We start from the raw sequence: 22,899 nt of genomic DNA on the forward strand, positions 1-22,899 counted from the left end.
AAAACATTCTGTAGAGCTCTTTTTCTGGTAGGCTATACTGGTAGTGTGCAATACACCACAAAGACTATTATTTTCAGTTAAATTCTCCAGAATTTTTAAATGAAGACCCACAATTACTTTCTTAGTGACTTGTTGAACAGAATCAAAAAGCTGCTCTAACAGTTACTTTACTTTTATTGATAAGACTTACAAGTGTAACGTCTGTCTAAAAAGTCTAACAGCCTCACAGTTTATCACCATAATCTTGTAATTGTATACTTAGCATTATTGATTTTCTTTGTTTTGCTGATATCTGAAATAAAAGTTCTGTGAGGGACTGTATCTTTGTAGAATGATCAAAGTTTAAAGAAAAATCTTTTGAGTCACAAAGAAGACTGCCAGATAAAGTGATTGGAAAGTCCTCAAACTGTTTAAGGTATTCCGAACAATTTAATGCTAATCGCTCAGTGTGTTGTAGTGAATACAAAAATCCTCAGTTTTTTCTAAATTTAGTGTCTTCACCTCATTTGAAAGGCAAATGGGCTTTAATATGAACAGGCAGTTCTGTCAGGTATTAACAAGGTGGCTTAAAGGATTTTTTCATTACTATTTTTTTATTGCCATCTATGTTGAATTTATTTACATAGTGCTTTTTCCATTTTTAACGTCATATAGCTTAATTCCCCACTGAGTTACAACACAGTGCTTTGTTTTCAAAGTCCATTGAAAGGAAATTGGACAGATTAAGTTTCTGATGCCCTAAGGGGAAGTATTCTGTTTGTTTCAAATATACAATTGTCTGGGAAAAGCTAATTAGGAAGAAAAAATTGAACTAATCTTGAATGTCAATGTCAAGACAAAGAGAAAAATCGTCCTCATAAAATGTCTGCTGGAAACTCCAGCAGTATGATCTAAAACCTTTAATTTCTTCTGTTCAAAAAAAAAATATATCACAGGAAAACATGCAATATTTGGTGTCCAAAGGAAGAAAACTAGAAGAAAAACCCTAGAGCTATTAGAGAAAATGCATTGCTGATTTCTCAGTTCCTTCAATTCATGTGGGGAGTTCATTTCAGTATAATGGCATGAACAGTATTTTTTTAATGTGTTGGTACAGTTAAGAGTACATTCTTGACAAGCACTGTTTCTGAAATGAGTTCTCAGTCCTTCAGAAAGAAACATAATTTTCAGAAAATGAACAGTTTCCTGACGGGTAATTCTGTGCAGGGAGGGACCCTACATGAACAAATTCTGGCAGCTACTGTGTTTATGTATTGTTCTGGAGATGGTCCAAGTTAAATGAATGGTGTCATCTGAGGAAGGGAAAGGAGTGCAAAGTGCAAGGCAAGATAAGAAGACATGACTGGATCCAAACTTTTAATAGATGTGAACCTGACCCCTAGAACATCCTCAGGTCTAACAAGATTATTTCTGTCATGTCCGTGGGATTCTGAATTGCTTTGTTCCTATGTCTTTATTTTGAGCAACACAGATTACTTAGGTTGTGATCAATCTCATGGATATAAATAAAAGATTATGTATAAGGCAAATGTAAACCACATGTTTAATGTTTTGCAGGATTGCATATTCTTCATTGTCATTAATGGCAAGATTTTTGGACTTGGTGACTTCATATATTCCTGTAGTTATTGGCAACTTGTTGAGTACTTCTGAAATTTGTTCTGTGAATGTTGTTATATTTTGAGTTTATTCCACTTAAAAATTTATTGAGTGGTCTCAATCTGTCACTTTACCTTGTGTGAGGTAAGGAAATGAGTGTTTTCAGAATGTACTGCTTACTCTTTCTCATGCAGAGAATTAAGAGTGGCCCATTAAGTGACAAAGAGATGTGACATTAGAAAACTCAGTGGAAGCCTTTAGTTTTAGTATGTCTACAAAGTTATTTTCAACTTACACTTTTGTCAAGTTGAAAAGTAGTAATATTTGGTAATTATGCAAATTTAAAGGTAGTGATTTCAAAGTATCAGTGCTGTAATAAAGGTTTGATTGTTTCATATTAATCTATTGAAAACGTTGACAATCCATTTTTGTTTTAGCAATTGCCTGCTTTCGGCTTAGAAATTAATGCATTTGAAAATACGAAGACAAAACATCAGAGAGAAGTCTGTCTTCTCCCTGAGGATCAAGATGAAGAAATACTGTGTGCAGAATATTTTAAATACTGTCATTTGTAGAAAAATCTTTTTAACCAATCACTTTCTATTACTGTCTTGGTGGGCTTTTTTGACTTTTTGTCATGGTTGTGTGTCTGTTGCACCTAAATGCAGAAGTTGTATATTACATGTCATATATGGTTTTCTCTTGCCAATTCAGGGGACGATGGGAGAGAAAAGTTTTCTAAGTTTCATATGCCAGCTATTATCATTGAGAAAAAAAAAAAAAAGTGGCACATAATGGGAATGTGAGTTAAAATTTACATATATTTAGATATATTACTAGTTTCTTACATTTTAAAAAAATAGAAGTATGCACTATAGACTAAGTAGCATTTATAGTCTGAGTTGAGACTGAAGTCCTGTATAGTTCTTCTCTGCAGAATACTTCACTGTTCCTTTTTCCATTCACAGTATATGAAACCCATAGCTTGTGAGAATATCCTACATGTTGATGCCTCTTTTCAGAGGTTGAAGGCCCCAACTCAATTATTTGTGTCATAGAGTTCACATTATGTTGACTAATTAAGCAGCAGCGCTGACAGGAAAGGTATTATGTGTGATCCTGCTTTCTCTGATATGAAGTAACAACTAAGAAGAAAATGAAGGTACAGTGACAGACCAGTTTTACATACAGATTATCAAATACAAAAAATCAGATTTGCATTATTTCCCTGCTTTGTTTGGTTTATTTTAATATTTTTAATGGTTGTTTGTGTCAGTTTGGGAGTTTCTTGGGGTTTTTTTTTGTATTTTCTTCTGCTACATTTAAGCTTTTTTCAAGTAATTCACAGAATTAGACCTAGAAAAAAAGTGCAGAAGTTTCACAGAGGAGTGTTATAGCATTATTTCTTTCTTAGAACAGAAATAGAAGGACAGCAAATTGTGTAGGAAAGTCAGTCTCGAGAGCTTTTCATATCTGTTTTGCCTGCTGCAGCAGATGAAATTTCTATTCTGTCCTTTGGGGATGGATCGAGTCAGGGTCCCTAACATATGCTATCAAAGCCTTGCAAATAAAAGAGAAGCAAAATCTTTGGAGTTTGATATGGCTTTGCAGAATTCCTGAAAGAAAATACTTTTCCAAAATTTTAACCCTATTTTTCAATGCATTTAAATTAATTATTGTAATGCCATGATTTATTATTTTCTATCATATAAAATATGAGAACAAAAGCCTTTTCATGTTCATTTTTTTCCTTGCTATTTTAAGGGTTAGCCCACTTAAATACTATCCATTAATCTCACCTTTTTTTAAGTTTTGGTTTATTGCATCCAGCTTTATTTCTCTGTGTGTATGTGTGTGTATACTTACACTTATATATGTATATCCATATATATATCCAGTTGTAATCAGGATATATTTATTTAGTGGCAGCCACCCAAATCTAGATGTATGCTAGTAAGTAACAAGAATTATAAAAATGAGTTGAAATTAATTTTAGATGGATTAATGAACTGTGAGTAATTCAGTATTTATGACTGACTTCATCACTGTGAAAGCTAGTTGGAGAAGCTGGATTTTTCCACAAAAAAAATCTGACTTACTAGCAAGATTTTTGACATAATAGTTATGGACTTTATATGTCCATATCCCAAAATATGCCATACTTCGATCTCACCTTTGGAAAGGTTGGGCAAGATAAGGTTTTGTTTCCAGGGTTGATCTTATAAAAATCAAAAGGAGTGGAACTGCATCCATGCACTGGAAAAATGAGCACAGCTGCAGGGATTCTCTATGGGGAACAGGTATTGCCTGCAGCAGGAAAACGGCAATGGCAGTACAGTACATGATGGCAGAAGCTTTTGTTGGTTTTGATGCTAATTTTGGTGAACTTACTTTGAAAAAGGTTCACTACTTCAACTTTCAGGGGAGCTGCATCTTCTTGTTCTGTTTCTAGGATTTTTTCTATCATAACAGGATGGACTCAGAGGTAAAACAATATGTTAGCCCATTCTATGATTCCTGTCTTTCTAAGGTGAGGATAGGAAAGTCTTCTTGGACTATATCAATTAATTTCTTTAAAGAATTAACTGATGTATCTGGGAGGGTTTGGAAGGACACCTGGGGTGGTTTTTTCATCCTAGAAGCAGTTTAGCAGGGTGTTGCCAACATTTGGTGGCTACCAGAGTAAGAGAAAAGGGAAAAACTAAAATGTATAAAGGAAAAATTTCCTAAGTCTAAACCACCTTTATTTGCTTGTGCTCTCTTCTTTGTGTTTCCTTTTTATCCTTTTCTTCTGCCAGTTTTCACTGAGACCTGAGGCACGGACGAAACCAGAAAGGGAAGAGTACACCTGTGATATTGTCAGCAGCAGATTCTAAAGGCATAGCAATCCACTGCCTGGTTTCTTAGTAAGGCTGATGAACTGCAGAGATGCTTTAAAAGATTGATTGAGCCTGCAGGGCCAGGTCTAAACTGCTTGGTAACCTCTTCCAGTGTGATGCCTGGCTGGACTTGTGCACTGTGTCTCCAGAGCTCCTCTTCTGGGTATGGGGCAGTGGGAACCTCACTGAGAGCGTATAGAGAGTAATGGAGAGACATGGCTGCGTTTCTGGGAGGTCTCACCAACTTTTCGTAATGTATTTCAGAATTAGCAATGGCACACTACTTGCTTTACAGAACCATTATCCTGTAAAATGGGTGTGTGTGTGTTTGATCTGCCATGATACATGGTTATGAGGGTGTTGGAAGGGTGTTGGCTGGGTAGTGTTTCTCCAGCAGTAAGATATCGGTCCATGTCACAGCCTTCACAAATGAGAGAAAACATCAATATCTGTTGCTGGGAAGTGTATTTGTTATATCACTCTGGCAACTCTCACCTAGAAAGAAAAGCCTTTGAAGATTTCTCCTGATATTTCAGCAGCTTCCCACTGCTTGTATTTCCACCACTGCTTTAAGCCCACATAACTGACCTGTCTGAGAACAAAATTCAGCCTCAAGGAAAAAGATAGGAGCATAGACAGTACAGCCTGCAAAAGAGTGAGAACTGAAGTAATGCGTACTTCTAGTATCTAAATCAAAGTCAAAGAAAAAAATAAGTTTCTGATAGCTTTGAAATAACAGTGCTTCACGTGTGCAGTACTTTGAAGGTTCAAAGGTGCATAAAATCTTATAATAAACAGAAGAGAAGGAAGCTTAAACTAGGGAAAACCAAAGAGGAAGTGTGATGTTTTAAAATTCATATATTTTTACAAGAATAATCAAAAAGAGGTTAATGTGACACCAAGGCAGCATTTTTCTGCTTTTTTTTGTTGATTTTGTGTTGCCACAGTATAACCGGTTGACTTACGTTTTGGCAGAGATTGTTCCCCATCTTGCAAGATACTGTAGAAACAGTTAGGAACGTACCTCTTTAGAGAGATGTGGACAGATATGAGCTTACATTATGATTTCAAAGAGGTAGGCTTTTGTTCTAGTATTCAGAAGTATACCGAATAATAGAATAGGGTAAATCTTGTTGCTCTTGAGGTATCTGTGCTTTTGTGAATGTAGCACATCAGAGTGGAGTGGCTCCTTTAATAATGTGATCAATAGGAAACATTTCTTATGTAAGTCTTATACTTTAGGGTCTCAGTCTGCTCCCATGCTCTTATCTGCCAGCATAGACTTCCCTAAGACAGAGACAGGACCTTAGTTCACTTGTTATGACCTGGGTTGTGAACTACTCTGGCATACTTTGGAGTGAGCAAAATAGGTGAATTTAATTATTTGAAAATCACAGCTTATGTTAACAGTGGTATTTAAGAGCGTAAGCACATTGACTTCATGCAAGCTCCATCAGCTAGTTCTAAGGGCTTACTACTAAAGTATTCTTATGTATGAATACCTTCTTTGTGTAGCCTGTTAATTTTTACTCCATTTGGTATGGGTTGGAGGGTGACCTGTATTTGCTTCATATAACCAAGTTTGTTTGAGAGGGGAGTAAATAGCATGTTTGAGGGCTGTGTTCCTCTGTAACTTGGGCTGCATTGCTCAAAAGGTAAACAAGTTCAGCATGTTCCAGAAGTAGTTGAGACACACTGACAGGGAGGAGAAAATCATCTTATGCTTATTTATGTCTGTGTTTGGAGGTAGATAATTTACCTCTTAAGTTGCCTGCCAAAAATAAATACAGAAAATTGCTAATGTTTTGATTTATTCTATGGTGACACTTAAGAAACAACTGATAACATACCCCTGCTGTATTGTACAAAATAGTGACAGATGTCCCTGCTACAGAGTATAGTAGAAAAGGGGTATAGAGTACATACTAAGTCCATGACTTTTTTCAGTGGGTTAGGTTTTCAGTACATTTTTTGATTGAATGTGCTGAAGGCAATGTTTTCACACACAAGATAAGGGAAAAAGGTGGCATGCACAGACACGTGAGAGTTTGATAGGGTAGGAGAGAAGGGAGAAGGAAAGAGGTGAATGGAATGAGGCTGACATGAGGAGACTGTGATAAGCAGGGATTTAAGAAAGTAGAGAAATAGCACAGTTGAGCAGAACAGAATTGTAGAAAGCCCTATGATTGTATCTTCATTGTAGAAATGTTTATGATGATATCACCATTGTTTGAGTCTGCTTGCATTTGTTACTACTCCTCTGAGGGTTTCACATGCCGAAATGGCTACTAGTTGAACTACGGTTCATAAACAGTACTAGTTAAAGAAATATGCTACTTTGAATATAGAAAAAGATAGTACTATAAAGATGTAGTATTTTAGTGTGGCCTCTTCATCTGTGGCAGCTGTTTCACGCTCCTGCCATTTAAATGCTGCACTGGGGGTAATCACAGAATCTTTCTCAAAACTTGCAGTGATGTTTCTTGCCACTTAAACCAAATATATGTGTTTTATTTGCTACATTAATGTTCACAGTATCCTTGACTGGACTTAGTTGGGTTTTTTAATCTATAAGAAACACTTTCATATTTGCTTAAAATATTTATTTTCCTTTCCCACATCTATCTCTCATATGCACATGCAAAAAATCTCTTGATATATGTGTTTTCTTTCCCTAAGATTACACAAACGTAGATAAATGTATCAAGGTTAAAAAGCTGCTCTTCCAAACTTCTTTTCAAAGCATGGAAGATCACAGTTAGCGGCTGCAGTTGTGTATTTTTCAACTAATGTTGTATGACAAGGAATAGTAACCCTAGGTAGGTATGCTAAAATAAGGTAATCTGATGTTTCAGGAATTAAGATGATTATCACAGCAATCAAGAGGAATGCTTTCCTCAACATATGGCATCGCTTACTACAGATGTGCTGAAGAAAGTTTTCCTCTGAACTATTGCGCAACGGTCACAGCCAAAGGCTGAGCACAGGCTTGATGGACCAGCAGCTTATCTAGTCTGTCGAATTTCTGCTTCTGGCAATTCTGCCTGTTACAGAACCCCCCCTGTATTTTTGGCCAATGTTTGTTTTGTTGCATAGATAGAACTACACTTTTCTGGACGTTTCTTTATCCTCAGTTTTGTTGTTCTTAGACCTTTGGGGTTATCTGTAATCCTAAATGTTGAATGCTGTCTCACTGCGTGTATTGTGTAATCTTCCAATACCTCTCTTGTCTTCTGTTCTTTTACTTCCCTGGTAATTGTCACTGCAGAAGCAAAAGGATCATGTTTACAATTTCTAATTTTCTATTCATTATGATGTAATCTTACTTATTCATTGCATCAAAGTATGAAAAGTAGCTACCAAAGATACAAAATCTCTCACATTTTAGACAATTATCAAAAGCATGTTTCCAAAACAAAACGCTACTACTTCTTTCTGTTATTGGTTGATGAATATTCAAAATATCTGAAGGCAATTGTAGATGGATTGTACGGTAAGTTTAAATCCTTTTCATAATAAATTTTATTCTTATGATGTAAAGACTTCTCACTGCAGCTCAAGATTTCTAAGTAAAGAACAAAAAATAAGTGTGTGGTGTAGAACAACAATTAGACACATATGGTGCTATTGCTGCTATAGCTGCATGGTTAATGCACCTTCTGTTATTCAGGGCTATTTCCAAAAGATATATGACTAGATACCAAGATAGATGAACAGAAATGAACTGTGAGCTTTTAAATATAAAGTCAATTTAAAAAAAAAAAGAAAGAAGAAAAAATTCTGCTGCGCTGAAGAATGGCTTTAGTCAAGTAAAAAAGTGCTTTCATTATGCAAGAAAAATTCAGTATTATCTTGCAGAAATGAAATAGTCAAATACATTTTTAAAGAATTTTTAATGATTTCTCTAAAACTTTTAATTAACGGGATCAGAATATTTAAGTTTTATCCTGTAATATTAACATGAAAGATGAAAATACTCTATTTACCTATGTAATTAAATAAAATTATGCAAGCATTCTATAACTTCAGGGAACTTGGTAAGGTACCCTATATAGCCTATAATCAGATGATGTGGGCTCAAGTATGTATTAGTTTGTCGTTGTATCCTTGCAACACAGTTCTGTATAATATGTGGTCCTTAAGACTGAGCTGCAAAAGAAGGATGGTATATCTGATATGTTATTATAGTGTGCAACCCTACACAACAGGGCTTTGTAGAAAATATATGTTTCTATAAATACCAAATGTACAAAAAAGCTGTAACAGTCTTCATCACTGTTGTAAAATGAAAGCATTATTTGCAATGCAATAGCTGTATGCATAGCAATAGGTCTTCTGTATTAGTGTTACATATGTTAATGACTGACATAAATAGTATCCATTACATTCTTGTAAAAAAACACAGGTTTTGTATTATTGTTGATTTGTTTTGGTCTTGTTTTACCTTGCTGCTATGCACATTTGTTTTCTGGTTGCAGCATATTCATTTTTTCACTTACATAGGCAAGTGTGTAGCTAAGATTAGTGAACGATGGTCAGTGATGAATTTTTATCCTCTGTAATCTTCCCATATGCCAAGTGCCCCTGTGGAAAAACTTGGGATGTTTCAATTTCTTCCTCGTTGGTGAGGCAGCTTTAGGCATGGGCTGGATCCTGCAGGGAAACCTGACCATCTGGGCATAGAAATGCTGATTCTGCATGTCCTGAATAATGACCCCTCACCCTGGCCTCTTCTTTGTTGGCAGAGCCTATTAATCCAGGAGCTGCTCTAGGGTGTTCATGGCCCCTGTCTTATGGGTGCATGCTGGGGGGGACAGGAACTGCTTCCACCAGCTTTCCCTTGTTGAATTTTCTGTGGCCAAGGACTAGATACGGTGTGCATCTTTGAAGAGCTGTGACAGTCTGTGGGTGAATATGTCCACATACATGACTTGGATCATCTCTGAAGCCTTCTTATTCCCGTGGGACTAAACCTCTCAGAAAGGATAACTCGAGACCACTTTTTTTTCCCTTTAGCTAAATTTGTATTTAACTATTTGCTGATCACAGATCACTTACAATGTGAAAGTGTTAAGAGTAAATTTTAGATGTCTGGACAAAACTAGCTAGGAAAGCAAACATCTAGTAACTTCTGGTACACAGTTGTAATATATATCAAGTCTTCATCTCCTTCTGGTTTCTCATATCAAATTCCTCAGTTCTGCACTTTTTCAGCTGTCGACTTTCTCTAATAGTGTTCCTTGGGGTATTACTATGGATAGTCCATGATCATATATCCTCAGTTAGACAAGTATCATGGACCTTACAGCCTACTTTTGAAGTTGTTCTTTGTAGAGTGTGACTCTTTCCTGCCTTCTCATCTTTCTCTCATTGGGACACCATTCAGTCACCAGAGAGGCAGTTTTAGGTGGAGACAGGCAGATCCAGACCTCCAGGAGGAATGTATGAGGTTTATCTGTCCTGTTACTAGACCAAGCGCGAGCTGTGGCGTGGTATCAGAACACTTAACAATAGCAGAGCTTTTTCTGCCCATAGTTTAGTGTAATCGCATGCATCTGCAATCAAATAAAATTTCCAGTTTCAAATTTGTGAAGTACTGTCTGGACATTGGAACCCTCCAAAATTCTCAGAAGTACCAAGTGTTGGCCTAATTCTGATGCTAATTACAGTTGTTGATCGCATAGGTTGGCATACCGATCACTTTCAAAAATCTCTCTTGCAAGGGTTAAACTGGCAAGGTTTATTGTGCGATGTTTATGCAATATATTCTATTCGCTGTCAGATGAGAAGCTCTCTTGACTGATTCCTGTTGACTTGACAAGGATTCTTGTTTTCTAGCACACTACAAATACAGCCTTGGGGACATTCCGTCTCTCCCTGAGGGTGTCTCAAATAGAATCATAAATATGTAGAAAATCAGCAGTCAAACCTGAATCCTGCACTAAAAGTGTTGGAGTATGGGTGAGTAGACGACTCACCCCATTGTGTTTGAATTCAGTTGTGATTGTTCTCTACATTCTGTTCTCCTGATATATTTGTCACTAAACATTTTGTAATAAAAAGTGACATGATGCCACTACCTGGTAAAACATGAACCCCTAGACTTAATGTGCAGGATCTGCAGCAAAACCCTGTACTTTGAGTAAGCAAAACAAAAAGCTGAAGACTTAAATCCTTCTGTGCACTCGTGGATTTCTTTTTCCAATAGCACATCACATTGCAGATAGCTTTGTCTTATTAACAGGATGATACAATTTTTTAGCATTGCCAGATATTTACATTATATTACTTAATCTGTAGTGTGATTGTGGCTGCAAAGCTGAAAACAAAGTGTTTCAACATGAAAATGAAATACCAGTATTTTGTGGCTCCACAGACATACACAGCTAAGAACCTAGCGTTTTCCACAAAAGAGATGTGATTGCCTAATTCACCATGGAACTGTTTACTTATTGCAGAATTGCCTAACGGCTGGTGAATTTTAAAAAGATAGGGAAAGAGTTTTATACCACAGGCACAAAACAAAATATAGCCAACATTTCAAAAGCATAATATGTTCTCTTTTTCATGTCCCTCTTGGCCAGCATCTGAGTTCCGTGTTGTGACTGATGTCCCCTAAGCACTTCCACCCTGTCACATTGCCATTCAGTCTACGGGCCAAAATTGAGCATAGTCCAGATCATCAGGAATGAGAATAATATTATGAAAAGATCTACTCCTGAAAGTAGCTTATAAGATGTTAACAATAGGTAGAAGTATAAGATTTTTTAAATCTATTTGCTAGCTTTTGCTACTATTTCTCCCACCAGTGTTTTACACTATTGGCTGAGTATGGCTTTATTTTAAACACCCAAGGGTTTAATTTTTATAACATTTAAATTATAAAGTAGATGTGCCTGTGGTTACCCACATTCTGCAATCCTTGTTGTTATTTTTTTCTTTATCCTGTAATGTCTTTGGATGTTCCCTGCCAAGGGAAGAGCAAGGGGCGTGTTACTGTGATAATGTGAGAACAGACTGGTCAGACAAAAAGTAAAGTATAATTAATCGAGAATAATCTGGAAGCACTATCTCTATAAATTATTGATGTTCTCAGGGAGATATGAACTGAAAAATATGTTCTCTCAGAACTCACATGCAGTTGTAATTTCATACTTTCACAATAATTACTTTTCCTTTTATAATGGCATAGAATGATTTTTAGGTTTGATAGAATTTTTCCATTCATTCCAGTGGGATCTGGAGCTATTGGGCTATACTTCAGTAAGTACCAGAAGGATTTGGATAATTGTAAGCTTCATCCTCATTCAGCTTCTTGAACAAAGTATAGCAGGGAGAGTCTCTCTGTTTAATTCAACATCTGGATGCTGTTAGTAAAAAATACGTTTAATTTCAACCTGCATACCTTGTGTTCCTCACCCCCGCACCCCCTACCCCAACATTTTCTAGAGAACTCCTTTTAAGGCTTAGGGTAAGATAGCAAGAGACAGCATTTAATAATCTTTTTCAACACTTATGTTGTTTGTGAGGCAGACCAAGTTGACTATTTTCTTCTTGACATTTGAAGATCAGGAGTGTGCCCTTGTCTCTTTATTTTCAAGCATCTATTGGTACAAGCAGCAAAGGAGATGAAGGAATCGGCCTTTCAGGCGTTGGAAGTGCCAACTTCAAAAGCGTCAGCTGGGGCAATTCTATCACCCATTAGCATTCATTTGAGCAGTGAAGGTGGCTGAAGAATAGCCTCTGAAAACAGAATAAGAGATAAAATTGATATTTCCCCTTAATACTTACAGAAGTTTCGCTGCATCGTTGACAGCTGATGGCATCCTGCCCTGTGCTATCCTACTTAGAACTGTGAAAGCCACTTTTCTTCAATTGACATGATTAGATTTTTGATTTTCAAAGATTACTGTATGGAGGTGACTGCTCTATAGATGGCATGTGACGAATAGTGAGATAGTGTCTAAATGACTGTGTCTAACTCACAGCTTTGGTTGTGTAAATCTGGCATTGAGAAAGAAAGAGGCAGAAGAAAGGATTAGGATTATGTGATTGACAGGTAGATCATAGCAGGTTCACTTCAAACTCTGCCAGCCGTATGAAAACAGTCTCACTAGTAAATTTTGCGTGAAACTACTCAAGTAGTTTCAAAAATAGTCTCACTTGAAACTGTTGGAATTACCCTGAAAGGAAATGTGGGGACACTGGCCATGTCACCTACAGACCGGATGCCAAGCTCACACAAAGTGTCCTTTTATTCTGGCAGATCACAGATTCTGATCACAGATTTTTAGCTGTGAAGAGGCATGATCAGTTTCATTCATCTATACGTACACACCAAAGTCAGAAATAAAGCATTGGAGTTCTGCACTCCTGGTCTTAAAAATAAATAGACTATAACCTTGTTATCCTCATTACTTTAGTAGACATTTTTGTGTGAGACTACACTAGTAGAAGTGGTAGAAGTTTCTTGGACAGATTCTTGGAATTTGGTCATGGAAATGTGGAGAAAATGTTGTAACTGAAAAGTCACAAAAGAAGTCCAGGAGTGTAACTGTTAACTTGTTATATTACTGAATAAAGGAATGAAGAGTAACAGTTGTGGTACTGTAGCTGTCCACAACACCAGTTCCTGAGTGTTAATGGGAGCAGAGGAAAGTTGATTGTGCTCAGATGTCACTTGAGTCAGGAAAAGAAATGTTTTCTAGAAACATCTCATTGGACTTAAGGCAAAGTGAAAGACATTACTTATACTAATAAATACTGTCTGTTGTCTGCATTAATGGAATTTAACCAGAGTATTGCAAAATTCGTAGTAAATACCAGAAAGTCTTGTTGCTTGGTTAATGGTTTTGCAAGGAAAAAAGTAAAAATGACAGCTTGTGAAGATTAGAATATTTTTGTTTATGATACTAACTAAAAATTAAAAATATTTTGAAGGAGATACTTTGAAATTATCCAGATAAAATGTTTACTTTATTTCCAGAAATAATTGCTCAACAGAATTTTCAAGATCTTGAACTGTGTTCTTATTTAGGCTTGAGGACAATGCTGAAATATTGCTGGAATGGTTAGTCAAAATTCAAGAAAAACACAAGATATCAACATAAATACAAACTTATATAATAATGCTCCTATTACTTATATGTGTAAAGGGGTGTGTTAGTATATATATGTCCACTCACACAAGAATAAAAGTAGTGTAAATTATACATAAAGATGTAATTTAATCACAAGCATTAAAGAAGAAGAAAACAAACAAAATTATTTTGAGAATGAGCCTATTCTCTGTTAACAAGCCTGAATAATCCAAATTATTATCCACTTTTACAAGAACTGAACCTGTGTATTTTGCAGATTCAGAGTATTTCTTTAATACTTTTATCAATAAAAAAGAAGTGTTGGTAATCGAATCAGGAAGCATTACATTCAAATGTACGTAACAATAACTTTATAAAAAAAATCAGAGAAAATTAGATGATCATTTTGCCACCTTAATTATTACCATCTGTTGGTAATTTCTAATCAGTCTGGGTAGTATCTTTGTAAAAGAAAAGGGCTTCAGAAGTTCAGCAAATGTGTTTATGCATATGTGATTTTTTTTTTCTCCAGAAAGATGAAACAACCGTTTTTCTTCACATTGTCCCATTCAGCAAAGTAACAAATGTTGAAAAATGCCCGCATCTATTTTGTCCCTTTTTTGTCAAGTCCTATTTGTTAAAAAGTAATGCTCTACTCTTTCCCTTTATCTCTGGATGGAAGAAGGAATTTTATTTGGCATTTCAAGGTCTGCTGCTTTTTCTAAAGGTTTCCAACTCAATTCCCCTCACTGGTAGACAGCAGGGGGTTCTCTAGCTCATGTTTAAGATTGTTAGTAGTATCTTTCTGTTAATGTCAAATTGATATCGCTCGGTGACTGGAGTGACCTGAAGGCAAGCTCTGCTGCGTAAGCCTTTATTAATGTGACATATTGTTCCTTTATTCTGAAGTAAATATATACTTCCAACCCCATCAAATACATAAATAAAGACTCATTTGTTTATGTTGTAGTATAAACAGGTAAAAGAAGTAAATATAAAAATAAACAAATACTTTCATTAATGTATTTTTCTTCACCATATGCATTCCAAATATCAGCATTGAAATGTTGACAGGAAGACAGGTTTTTCTAGGACAGGTTGTTAAAACGAGTCTTATATTATGCTAATAAAAGCATAGGCCAAGGATTTCTCACACACATCAGCAGTTTCATGCTTTCAGGTAGCCTCACTGAGGGAGGGACTGTGCTGCTGCCATGAAAAAAGCTTTCTGAAACGAGAGCCTAAGCAGTGCCAACAAATACCCGTAATGTGGTAGTTTCTTAAAGAAAAGAAGTTTCTTATTTTGTTATCAGCTTGCACCTGGGGAACCCAAGAAACTTGACATGCAGGATTGAATGTATTTTGTAACTCTCATGTGCGCTGTGCAAGGATGCCAGTTAGCTCTCTTGCCTTGCCTTAGCAAAAAATACAGAAAATTAAAATTTAGGAAGCTGTTTAATTGAGAAGAGTTTAATTGACCATGGTAACGAAAATATATGTCAAATGCTAAGTATATAGCAAAGATTTGAGATCGGTGAACATGTAACAGTAGAAGCTTGTCTGCACAGAGCCCCTAGTTCTTTCTCTGCACTGTTTTTAAGCCAGGCTCTGACAGTGTTAGAAAACAGGTATCTGAATTTCTTGTTGTGTTCTCGGATTTAAAAGTCATAATAAATTCATCACAGTGCCATAGCATGTGGTTTGGATGTAGTCACAAATCCTTCTGTCACCTGGAAAATCTCTACTAAAATGATTGACATAGATTCAAATGATCTGAGATAACTTTATGGTAGAATGAATTTAACAAAACTTTGACATTCTTTTTGCAACAACCCTGTATATAGACGGCAGTGTGGAATATCCTAATTTCTGCCACTAAATCATGGCAAAATTGCATTGTTCATCCACATGCTGTCTCCAGACATGGCTTTTAAGTAGATTCTATAAGTCCTGTCTTTTTACTGTTTTAACGAAGTGGTGAACACAGTGGCAGGACAGTATGAAAACATGTATGGGTATTTTCATACGGTTTGTTTGCCATGGGCTAAAACCTCATGTCCAAAGTAGCTGTCTAAAATGAGCTTTTTTCTTCGCTGGGGTTTTTTTCCCTGTTTCTGGTGACCATCTCTTACCTGAAGCCTGTTTTGTTAGCTAACTGGATTACCCGGATACTGGTGCTAAGATGTAATTTCTCCCAGGGGAATTTTATGTAAAACGACCTTATCACTACGCAGATAAAATTTTACTTCCGCAACCTGATCTGGCTCAGTTGGTCCTGACTTTGGAAATCTAGCTGTACTATAGAGTAAGACAAAGCAGCAGTACCAGGAACCAAGCTGCAACATTTAGCATGTTTTACTGCTGCTTTATTTTTGCTAAATATGACTCTAATTGTCTCCTTGGTTTAACTTCTGCAACAGAGAATAGTAAAAGGAAAGTATTGAACAGATCAGACAGAAGTAATCATTTCAGATGTCAGATTAAACATACTAATTGAACAATTCATAATTATTTCAAAATGCCATAGTTTAAAAAGATAAAATCCATGTTTTGGGGATAATAATTCAGTGAAATGCAGTGAAATGATAAACACTCCAAGCCACCATCCTATTAATGCTGCTGTTAGGATGGTCCTCTACTTTTTAATAGCATCATAGGTGATTTGAAATATAAATATCACTTAGAAAAATAGCTATAGTTTTATACAGCCTTTTCTACTTAATTAAATGATACCACTTGCAAAGTTTTTATGCTTAAAAGGCGTTATGTCAATAAAATTGGACAAGGTTCTTTCTTTTTGATGAGATGTACTTGGTAGTGTGTCTTTGGTCTTCAAGTACCATAATAATGAAATATCTTAGGCTGAAACTGAAGGTACACCTTTCTTTTCCATTTCTTTATACTACAATGGCTTTAAGCTATTTTGTACAATAAAGCTACTATGACGCCAAAACATTACCCTAGCACCAAATTACTATTATTTTTAAGATGCTGATAAATAAAATTAAGTAACATCTGAAGCTAGTTGTTAGCATGACATCTCAAGAGACCTGTCTTCCTGTCAGAACTTCCGGCCCTAGGGAGCTTCTTGATACAGCTTCTTGAATACTTTTGCCAAGTATAGCTCACCATGTATAAGGTGAATTATATGGCTGCATTTGCTTTAGGCTTCAAGAATGCTTCTCAACATTATTTACTTGAATCCCTGTATAATCTGTTTGGGTCCTTTTTCCTGCTTTCTCTATTTTCAAATGCTGCATGTCAGGGAATACAATACATGAAAATGTATTTTGCATCTGATGCCCCTTTCACTTTGAAGACCAGTTTCAGAAGTTTTGAGGATTGTATGTTGAAAATTAATGGTCTAGAAGGCAGGATGAACATTTGTCCTAAAAATGGCCAGCTAATCGTGCTTGTATTAAGAAACTCAAGGATGATTTATGCCTTTTGCCAAAAAAGAGTATAGAGGAGGAGTACAGGCCCTGGCTTAGATGTCTGTTCTTTTTTTTTGTCCATGCCTTACTTAACAAATTGCTAAAAAGGTAATGAAAACAGAAATATCACCTACATTAGTCAGAAAAAATGTCAACATTGGGGCCTAATTAACAGCCTTTTATTGTAAAGAAAACATGGGGATAAATTCATCCTGCAGTATTACTGCAATTAAAATTACAGGTGCTTAGTGAAATGGAGTATTAGGCTGCAAACAGTATGACTGAGGGGGTCAAGATTGGTGAATATTATGCAAGTAGTTTATGCAAAATCCGGCTACAAATGATTATCCAAGAAAATTGCCTGTGTAACAGATCCCAGCATGCAATTTCTGGTTTTGTTCATTAAGACTACTGCTTCCTTTCCTGAAGGGTGTGGAATGTACGTGAAGGGTGGCTATACTTTTCACTCTGCATAACCCTAAGAATGGCAGAGCCAAAGATAAATGCACCCTTCTGTGGTAGAATTAACTAAATTTATACACATGGAGTAAGCAAACTCTTAAGCAAAGATGTCTTGGTAAGTTTTTCCACTTTTATAATGATCACTTGCAGTGGTGTTCAAAGGAAGAAATTTGTACCAGTTGTCAGGGAAAAAGACTCTTCAAAAGGAATGCATCAGGCTATACTGTACCTAGTCAGTAGTGCCTAGTATGATGCTGGCTCTCATAATTAAAAAAAAAAAAACAAAAACCCAAACAAAAAAGTACTGTCGTAAAAATTTTCAGTTAACTTTGAAATGTAAGATGGTAATGTGAATGCAATTTTCTAACGCCCATCTCGGAGTGGCTTAACAGGGCAATTACCAGAAGAGATAAGAAGCAGACGTGTGCACCTGAAACCCCTTATATTTGAATAGAAACTGCTGCAGAAACTGTTTTGAAATGAGAAAGACCCATGAGTAAAAAGATACTGAATCAAATCTGTTTCTGGAGGTAAATGATGTGAAAACCCATGAATAAATATATAACTTGCTCTCTACTGTTGAGAGCTGAAAGGTAATTTTTGTCTGAACTACAGAGTAGAGGTTCATTACGTAAACTTGAATGCTATCTATAGCATAAATAGAAGCTTTATTAATGAAGCTTTTCCTTTGTTTCTCCCTTCCTCTTTACGTGCTGTTACTACAACTTAGTACATTCAGGAGGCTATTACTTTTCCATTAGCAAAAATAGAAAAGCCTTTTGGAGGCCCTTTTGTTGATGAGAGGTTTTGAAATTTATGGTTTTGTGATTTTGTTCCACTGTTTAGGTTTCTTTTACATGGGAAAATGTGGCATTTGGTCTCATATTAGGCCTTAGCTAAGAATTCATGATACATTACCAAATTATTCATAATTTTCATTATTCACATTTGTTTCTTGTCTGTCAATTCTTCTAATTTGGTTAGAAATCTTGAAAACATGTTGTGTAACTTATCTTATAACCTTAAAAAATAATTCTCTTGCATTAATTAAAAAGTTATTAACTAGAAGATATGTATTTCTTAAAGATTAGTATAACTATTGTAATATAATATAAAACATTAATTTTCAAGACTTGAAACCTCTTTTCCATTTTATTTCATTTTTAAGTGTGCTTCTAGCTTAACCTTCTTTTATGTAGAAACAAAATCAGTCAAATATGCTATTTCCTTAAGGTAAATCCTTAGAAAAAGGTTTCCTCATATATTCATCGTGTTTAAAGGTCTGGCTCAAAGCATTAAAAAACAGTAGAATATTTTAAGAATTTCTGGTGGCATAAAGTGTGAGTTAATTTCTTTTAGTACTTCCATTTTAATGTAACACATGCCAATAAGGTAAGTAAGGAACTTTAGTATTTTTTAATTATGCCACAAGACAGGAAAATTCCAAATAACATGACTTCTTCTTTAATATTTTATCACAAATACTTTTAAGCAAAAATGTAAGTATTGACTACATTCTATGTTTCTCATTTAAAAGTGTAGTTATTTGCAAGGTAGAAATTGTATGTTAAATAGAAAGAAACAAGTATTTTCAAACAATAGAGAAGATTATTTTTAGGAGGGAGTAACAATTACAATACAAGTTAATCTTCCACATGGTTTGTTAATTCAGTGACTGTTAATTAATCATATGATACACATGGTAGAGTATATTATCCTCCCCCAGACTGAAAGCTGCAAGTGCTTATAGTAATACCATGTGCCTGTCATTGGTACCATAGTCCATTTGTTTCTTTCCTTCCTCCTGTCCTGCTTTGTTCAAACCAATTGTCTTTTGTCAGTTTTTTTAGACAGACCTGTAAACATCTGTCCCACTGCACCTCAAGCAGAACCATATTAATTTCAGTGGAACCACCTATCAACACGAACCTCAAAAGGTTTGGCATGTGGCCAAATAAAGCAATATCCCAGGTAGATACCCTGAAATCTTTCAGGCCTGTTCTTTCAGTGCATAAATTGGAATTGTAGGTTGATGGAGATAGGGAAAACCTGAGTTTGGAGGCTGCTTTCAGGAAAGATGGTTACAAAAGATGGAGTGAAAACAATTGGGCTGTTGCATTGAAGAGAGCTGACAGTATTAAAAGAGACAAGATTAAGGGAAAACCAGCCAGACTATTATAAAACTAAAGATAATAAGAAACTGCTTTGACTATTAGTCGTACAAATTGTAGAATGGGACTAAGGATAGGTATGGAGTAATAACTGAAGCACATAATTTGGAAAAGATAAAGCTCTCAACATTATAGTGTTTAGATAAAATGTGCAAAAACCTGACTAAAAACAACAAAGTAAGAGAAGGAAAAATGAGCCTATAGGTTCATCTTTAACAGAATGAGGAGCAGTGTATGGCATAGAGAAGTCCAAAGTGGTCCAGAACTAATCAGAACCTAACTGGACCCACTGGAGAGTGAGTCAAAACAAGACTCACTCAAAGGTAGAGGATTTTTAGACTAGTTAGATGTATTTGATCAGAAGTGCCTGCTGTGACTGGTCTCTAACATGCCAAAGAAACCTGAAGCTGTAAGGGATAAGGTAGGACCCCAAAACTCAAAGCAAGGCAAGCATTGTATCCAGCTTTGAGGGATGGGATGGGATGGGATGGGATGGGATGGGATGGGATGGGATGGGATGGGATGGGATGGGATGGGATGGGATGGGATGGGATGGGATGGGATGGGATGGGATGGGATGGGATGGGATGGGATGGAAGGAGGGGGCACTGTCTAGTAAATAGTATCTTTCCAGATATTGTAGATAAATTCTTTTAAAATACTAATATTATAAATTCACAAATATATTAAAAAAAAGCCTGTATGAATTGATCAGGAAGTTACTGTGCGAAATCAGTCTCATTGCTCTCTTTGATAGTCTAGCTCACCCAGTGGTAAGAAGAAAGCTATCTTGAATTTAATAGGGTTTTGATGTTGAGGGAACTGGGTTTCATTAATCTGTACTTTAGAGGAGCAAGGAAAGCAATCAATTATTTTTGTATTCATTTAGGATAGGAGAAGAGGTAATTAGTTAATTGTCAGTGATGACAATGACAGGAAAGAATCTTTAACTACATGTGGTACTGGGGAAAGCTAAAAACCTATGAATCATCTCACTGGAGGTTTCTAACTATGAGTTAGACAAAGTCTTGTCAGCATGATCTAGACAGACTTGATTCTGATTGAGAGCACGCAACTTCAGCAGGGTCCATAACCTTTCTAACTAAAACCCAAATTCTAGTCCAATTACTCTGATCTACGTAGTCTAGAACTCTGCCATTGAGAGATAACATAACCAAATAATTACTAACTGCAATCTCCTTTACCTTGGATGTGCTGTCATTTGGACTGCAACACAATCAAGGTGTCAGAATTGAAAAATAAATAGTTAGGGGGCTGCCAGTTTTAGTAAGTCTGGTAATAATTAAAAGATTTGAAGTTGAGTTTTTTCTTCTAGTAAACAGTTAATTCTAAATGTAAGGAATGTACTCTCATTTAGGAAAGGTAGCAGCCTGAATTTGAAAAAGTAGTGTGTTTCTACTACGAGCTGTACGGTTCAGAATGTTGGGTCTAATTTCACAAGCTTGATGCCTTTCAGTCAGTATTTGGTGTATTTTCCAGAGATTTCTTCAGGTGGTGTGCATGCTCAGACTAGTTCAATATGGTTGATATAGGTTCTGAACCTTTATTTTGGAGTCCCTTGGATACTTCTTACTTAGAAATATAAAGAAATAGCAATCTAAAAGTATGCTTTGATTGGTTACTTTACAGTAAATTCGGCCCAATTAACTGAAGATTGTGAGAACCCCATGGAATTCAGGCAATTCTCGGTATCTGCCTTCTCAGTCTGTTTTTTCAGTGAGGAGTACTTTTCCAGGGCCGGTAACATCTTAAAGTGCCATGAGAGTTTGTTTCTGTTGAAGAATTTCCCACAGATGTCACGCTTGTTCTAGAAGTCTTAGAGGGTGCCAGTGAACTTAGTAACTGGCGATGCTTCCAAAGCTGTGATTTCTGAGGGTGCTAAGTTCCATGTGTGTGACTTACTGGGCAGAGTTTTCAGAGAAAAATTGCTTGTGTCTGCTTGTAAAGAAGTAATGTTGTAATTACATAGCACTGGCTTGTACAGGGTAATAACAGATTGTTGTTAATTTTGTGTATAATACAGATTTCTCTCTTACATGTGGGCTAGTGGCGGACTCTCAGACTATCTATTGGATATCTATGTTCCAAAAAGTGGTGCAACCCCCTGTTGCACTCCTTTTGGCCTCCTGGTCTGCAAGGCTCATCTCCCTCCCTCCATTCCTCTCCCCCAGTTTTGGTGTCCTAAAATATTGTCATCACAATCCAAGATGTTGTGCTGGTTTTGTTTTATCTTGTGTCCTTACGTTTTCATAACCGTGTCCTAAATGCTAGCAGCTGGCTTTACTCCATTTGGAAATTTCTATTCTGTACTGAGGGAATCACAGCTAATTGTTAGAGCAAGGACTGCACCACATCTCATCTCTCTTGAGAGGATATTTGTGGTGTCTCCACAGCAATTAGCAAAGAAAGAAGGTGCGTGGCAATGTTGTTACCGTTTGCTGGGGAGGTAAAGCTGCCTTCCTGCAAGTCATTGGATATGTCCTCTTCTGCATGTGTTTTTCATGTTTAACATGTAACAAGGTTTTATATTAATCAGTGGAGTATAACAAGTAACAGAGTTTTCCCTGAATTCTGAAAGCTGTACATTAAAATCTGCTCAACTTCCTTTGGGTTTTAGACCAAGTTTAAGGAATACTTTGCATATAAAATACATAGGAGGCTAAATTTACTCAAAGATGGTAAGGTGAAATTGTTTTATCGGTGTGATATTATTTCATGAAAAAAAAAATCAGTCAGATTGGTAGCTGTCATCGTATCATATGATATAGATTTAACATATATAATTCAAAGACAATATTTATACACTCCTTTTTAAAAGAAGTCATTTGTTACATGACAGGGAAGCTGTCGAATTCAGTGACAGACAATAAACAAAACCTAGTGCTCTGGAGATCTGCAGTGCGATAGTTACAGCACTAACATCAATACCCACATTTCTTATCCTGATCCTTTCTTACAAAATACAGTTGGAGTTTATTTTGAATGGTAACAGAGAAAAAAAAAAAAAGAATATAGGAAGGGAACTAGGCACGCTTTAAAACAGAAATTAAATCCAGTTAGCAGCACAGAGCATAGAAAATCCTTCCATTAATATTTTGTCCACTTCCTTTCTTTTTTTACTTTTTTTCCAGTGTTTCCTACTAGTTTTTCTAGTTTCTTGCCCAATATTGCTGTTGTAGTAGAAGTTTATTTTTATTTGAATGTGCAAAGCTAAAAATGAGCACAGAAAAAAATCTTTGCTCCCAAAAATATC

At 36.0% G+C, this 22,899-nt stretch overlaps 1 protein-coding gene across 2 annotated transcripts in view; it reads left to right on the plus strand.

Moving 5' to 3' along the window:
- FGF14 (fibroblast growth factor 14) overlaps positions 1–22,899 on the plus strand; it is a 406,279-nt gene that overhangs the window by 310,104 nt on the left and 73,276 nt on the right. The gene's annotated exons all lie outside the window — the stretch shown is intronic.

This window comes from Falco peregrinus, chromosome 4 (genome assembly GCF_023634155.1).
Source record: "Falco peregrinus isolate bFalPer1 chromosome 4, bFalPer1.pri, whole genome shotgun sequence".
NCBI lineage: Eukaryota > Metazoa > Chordata > Aves > Falconiformes > Falconidae > Falco > Falco peregrinus.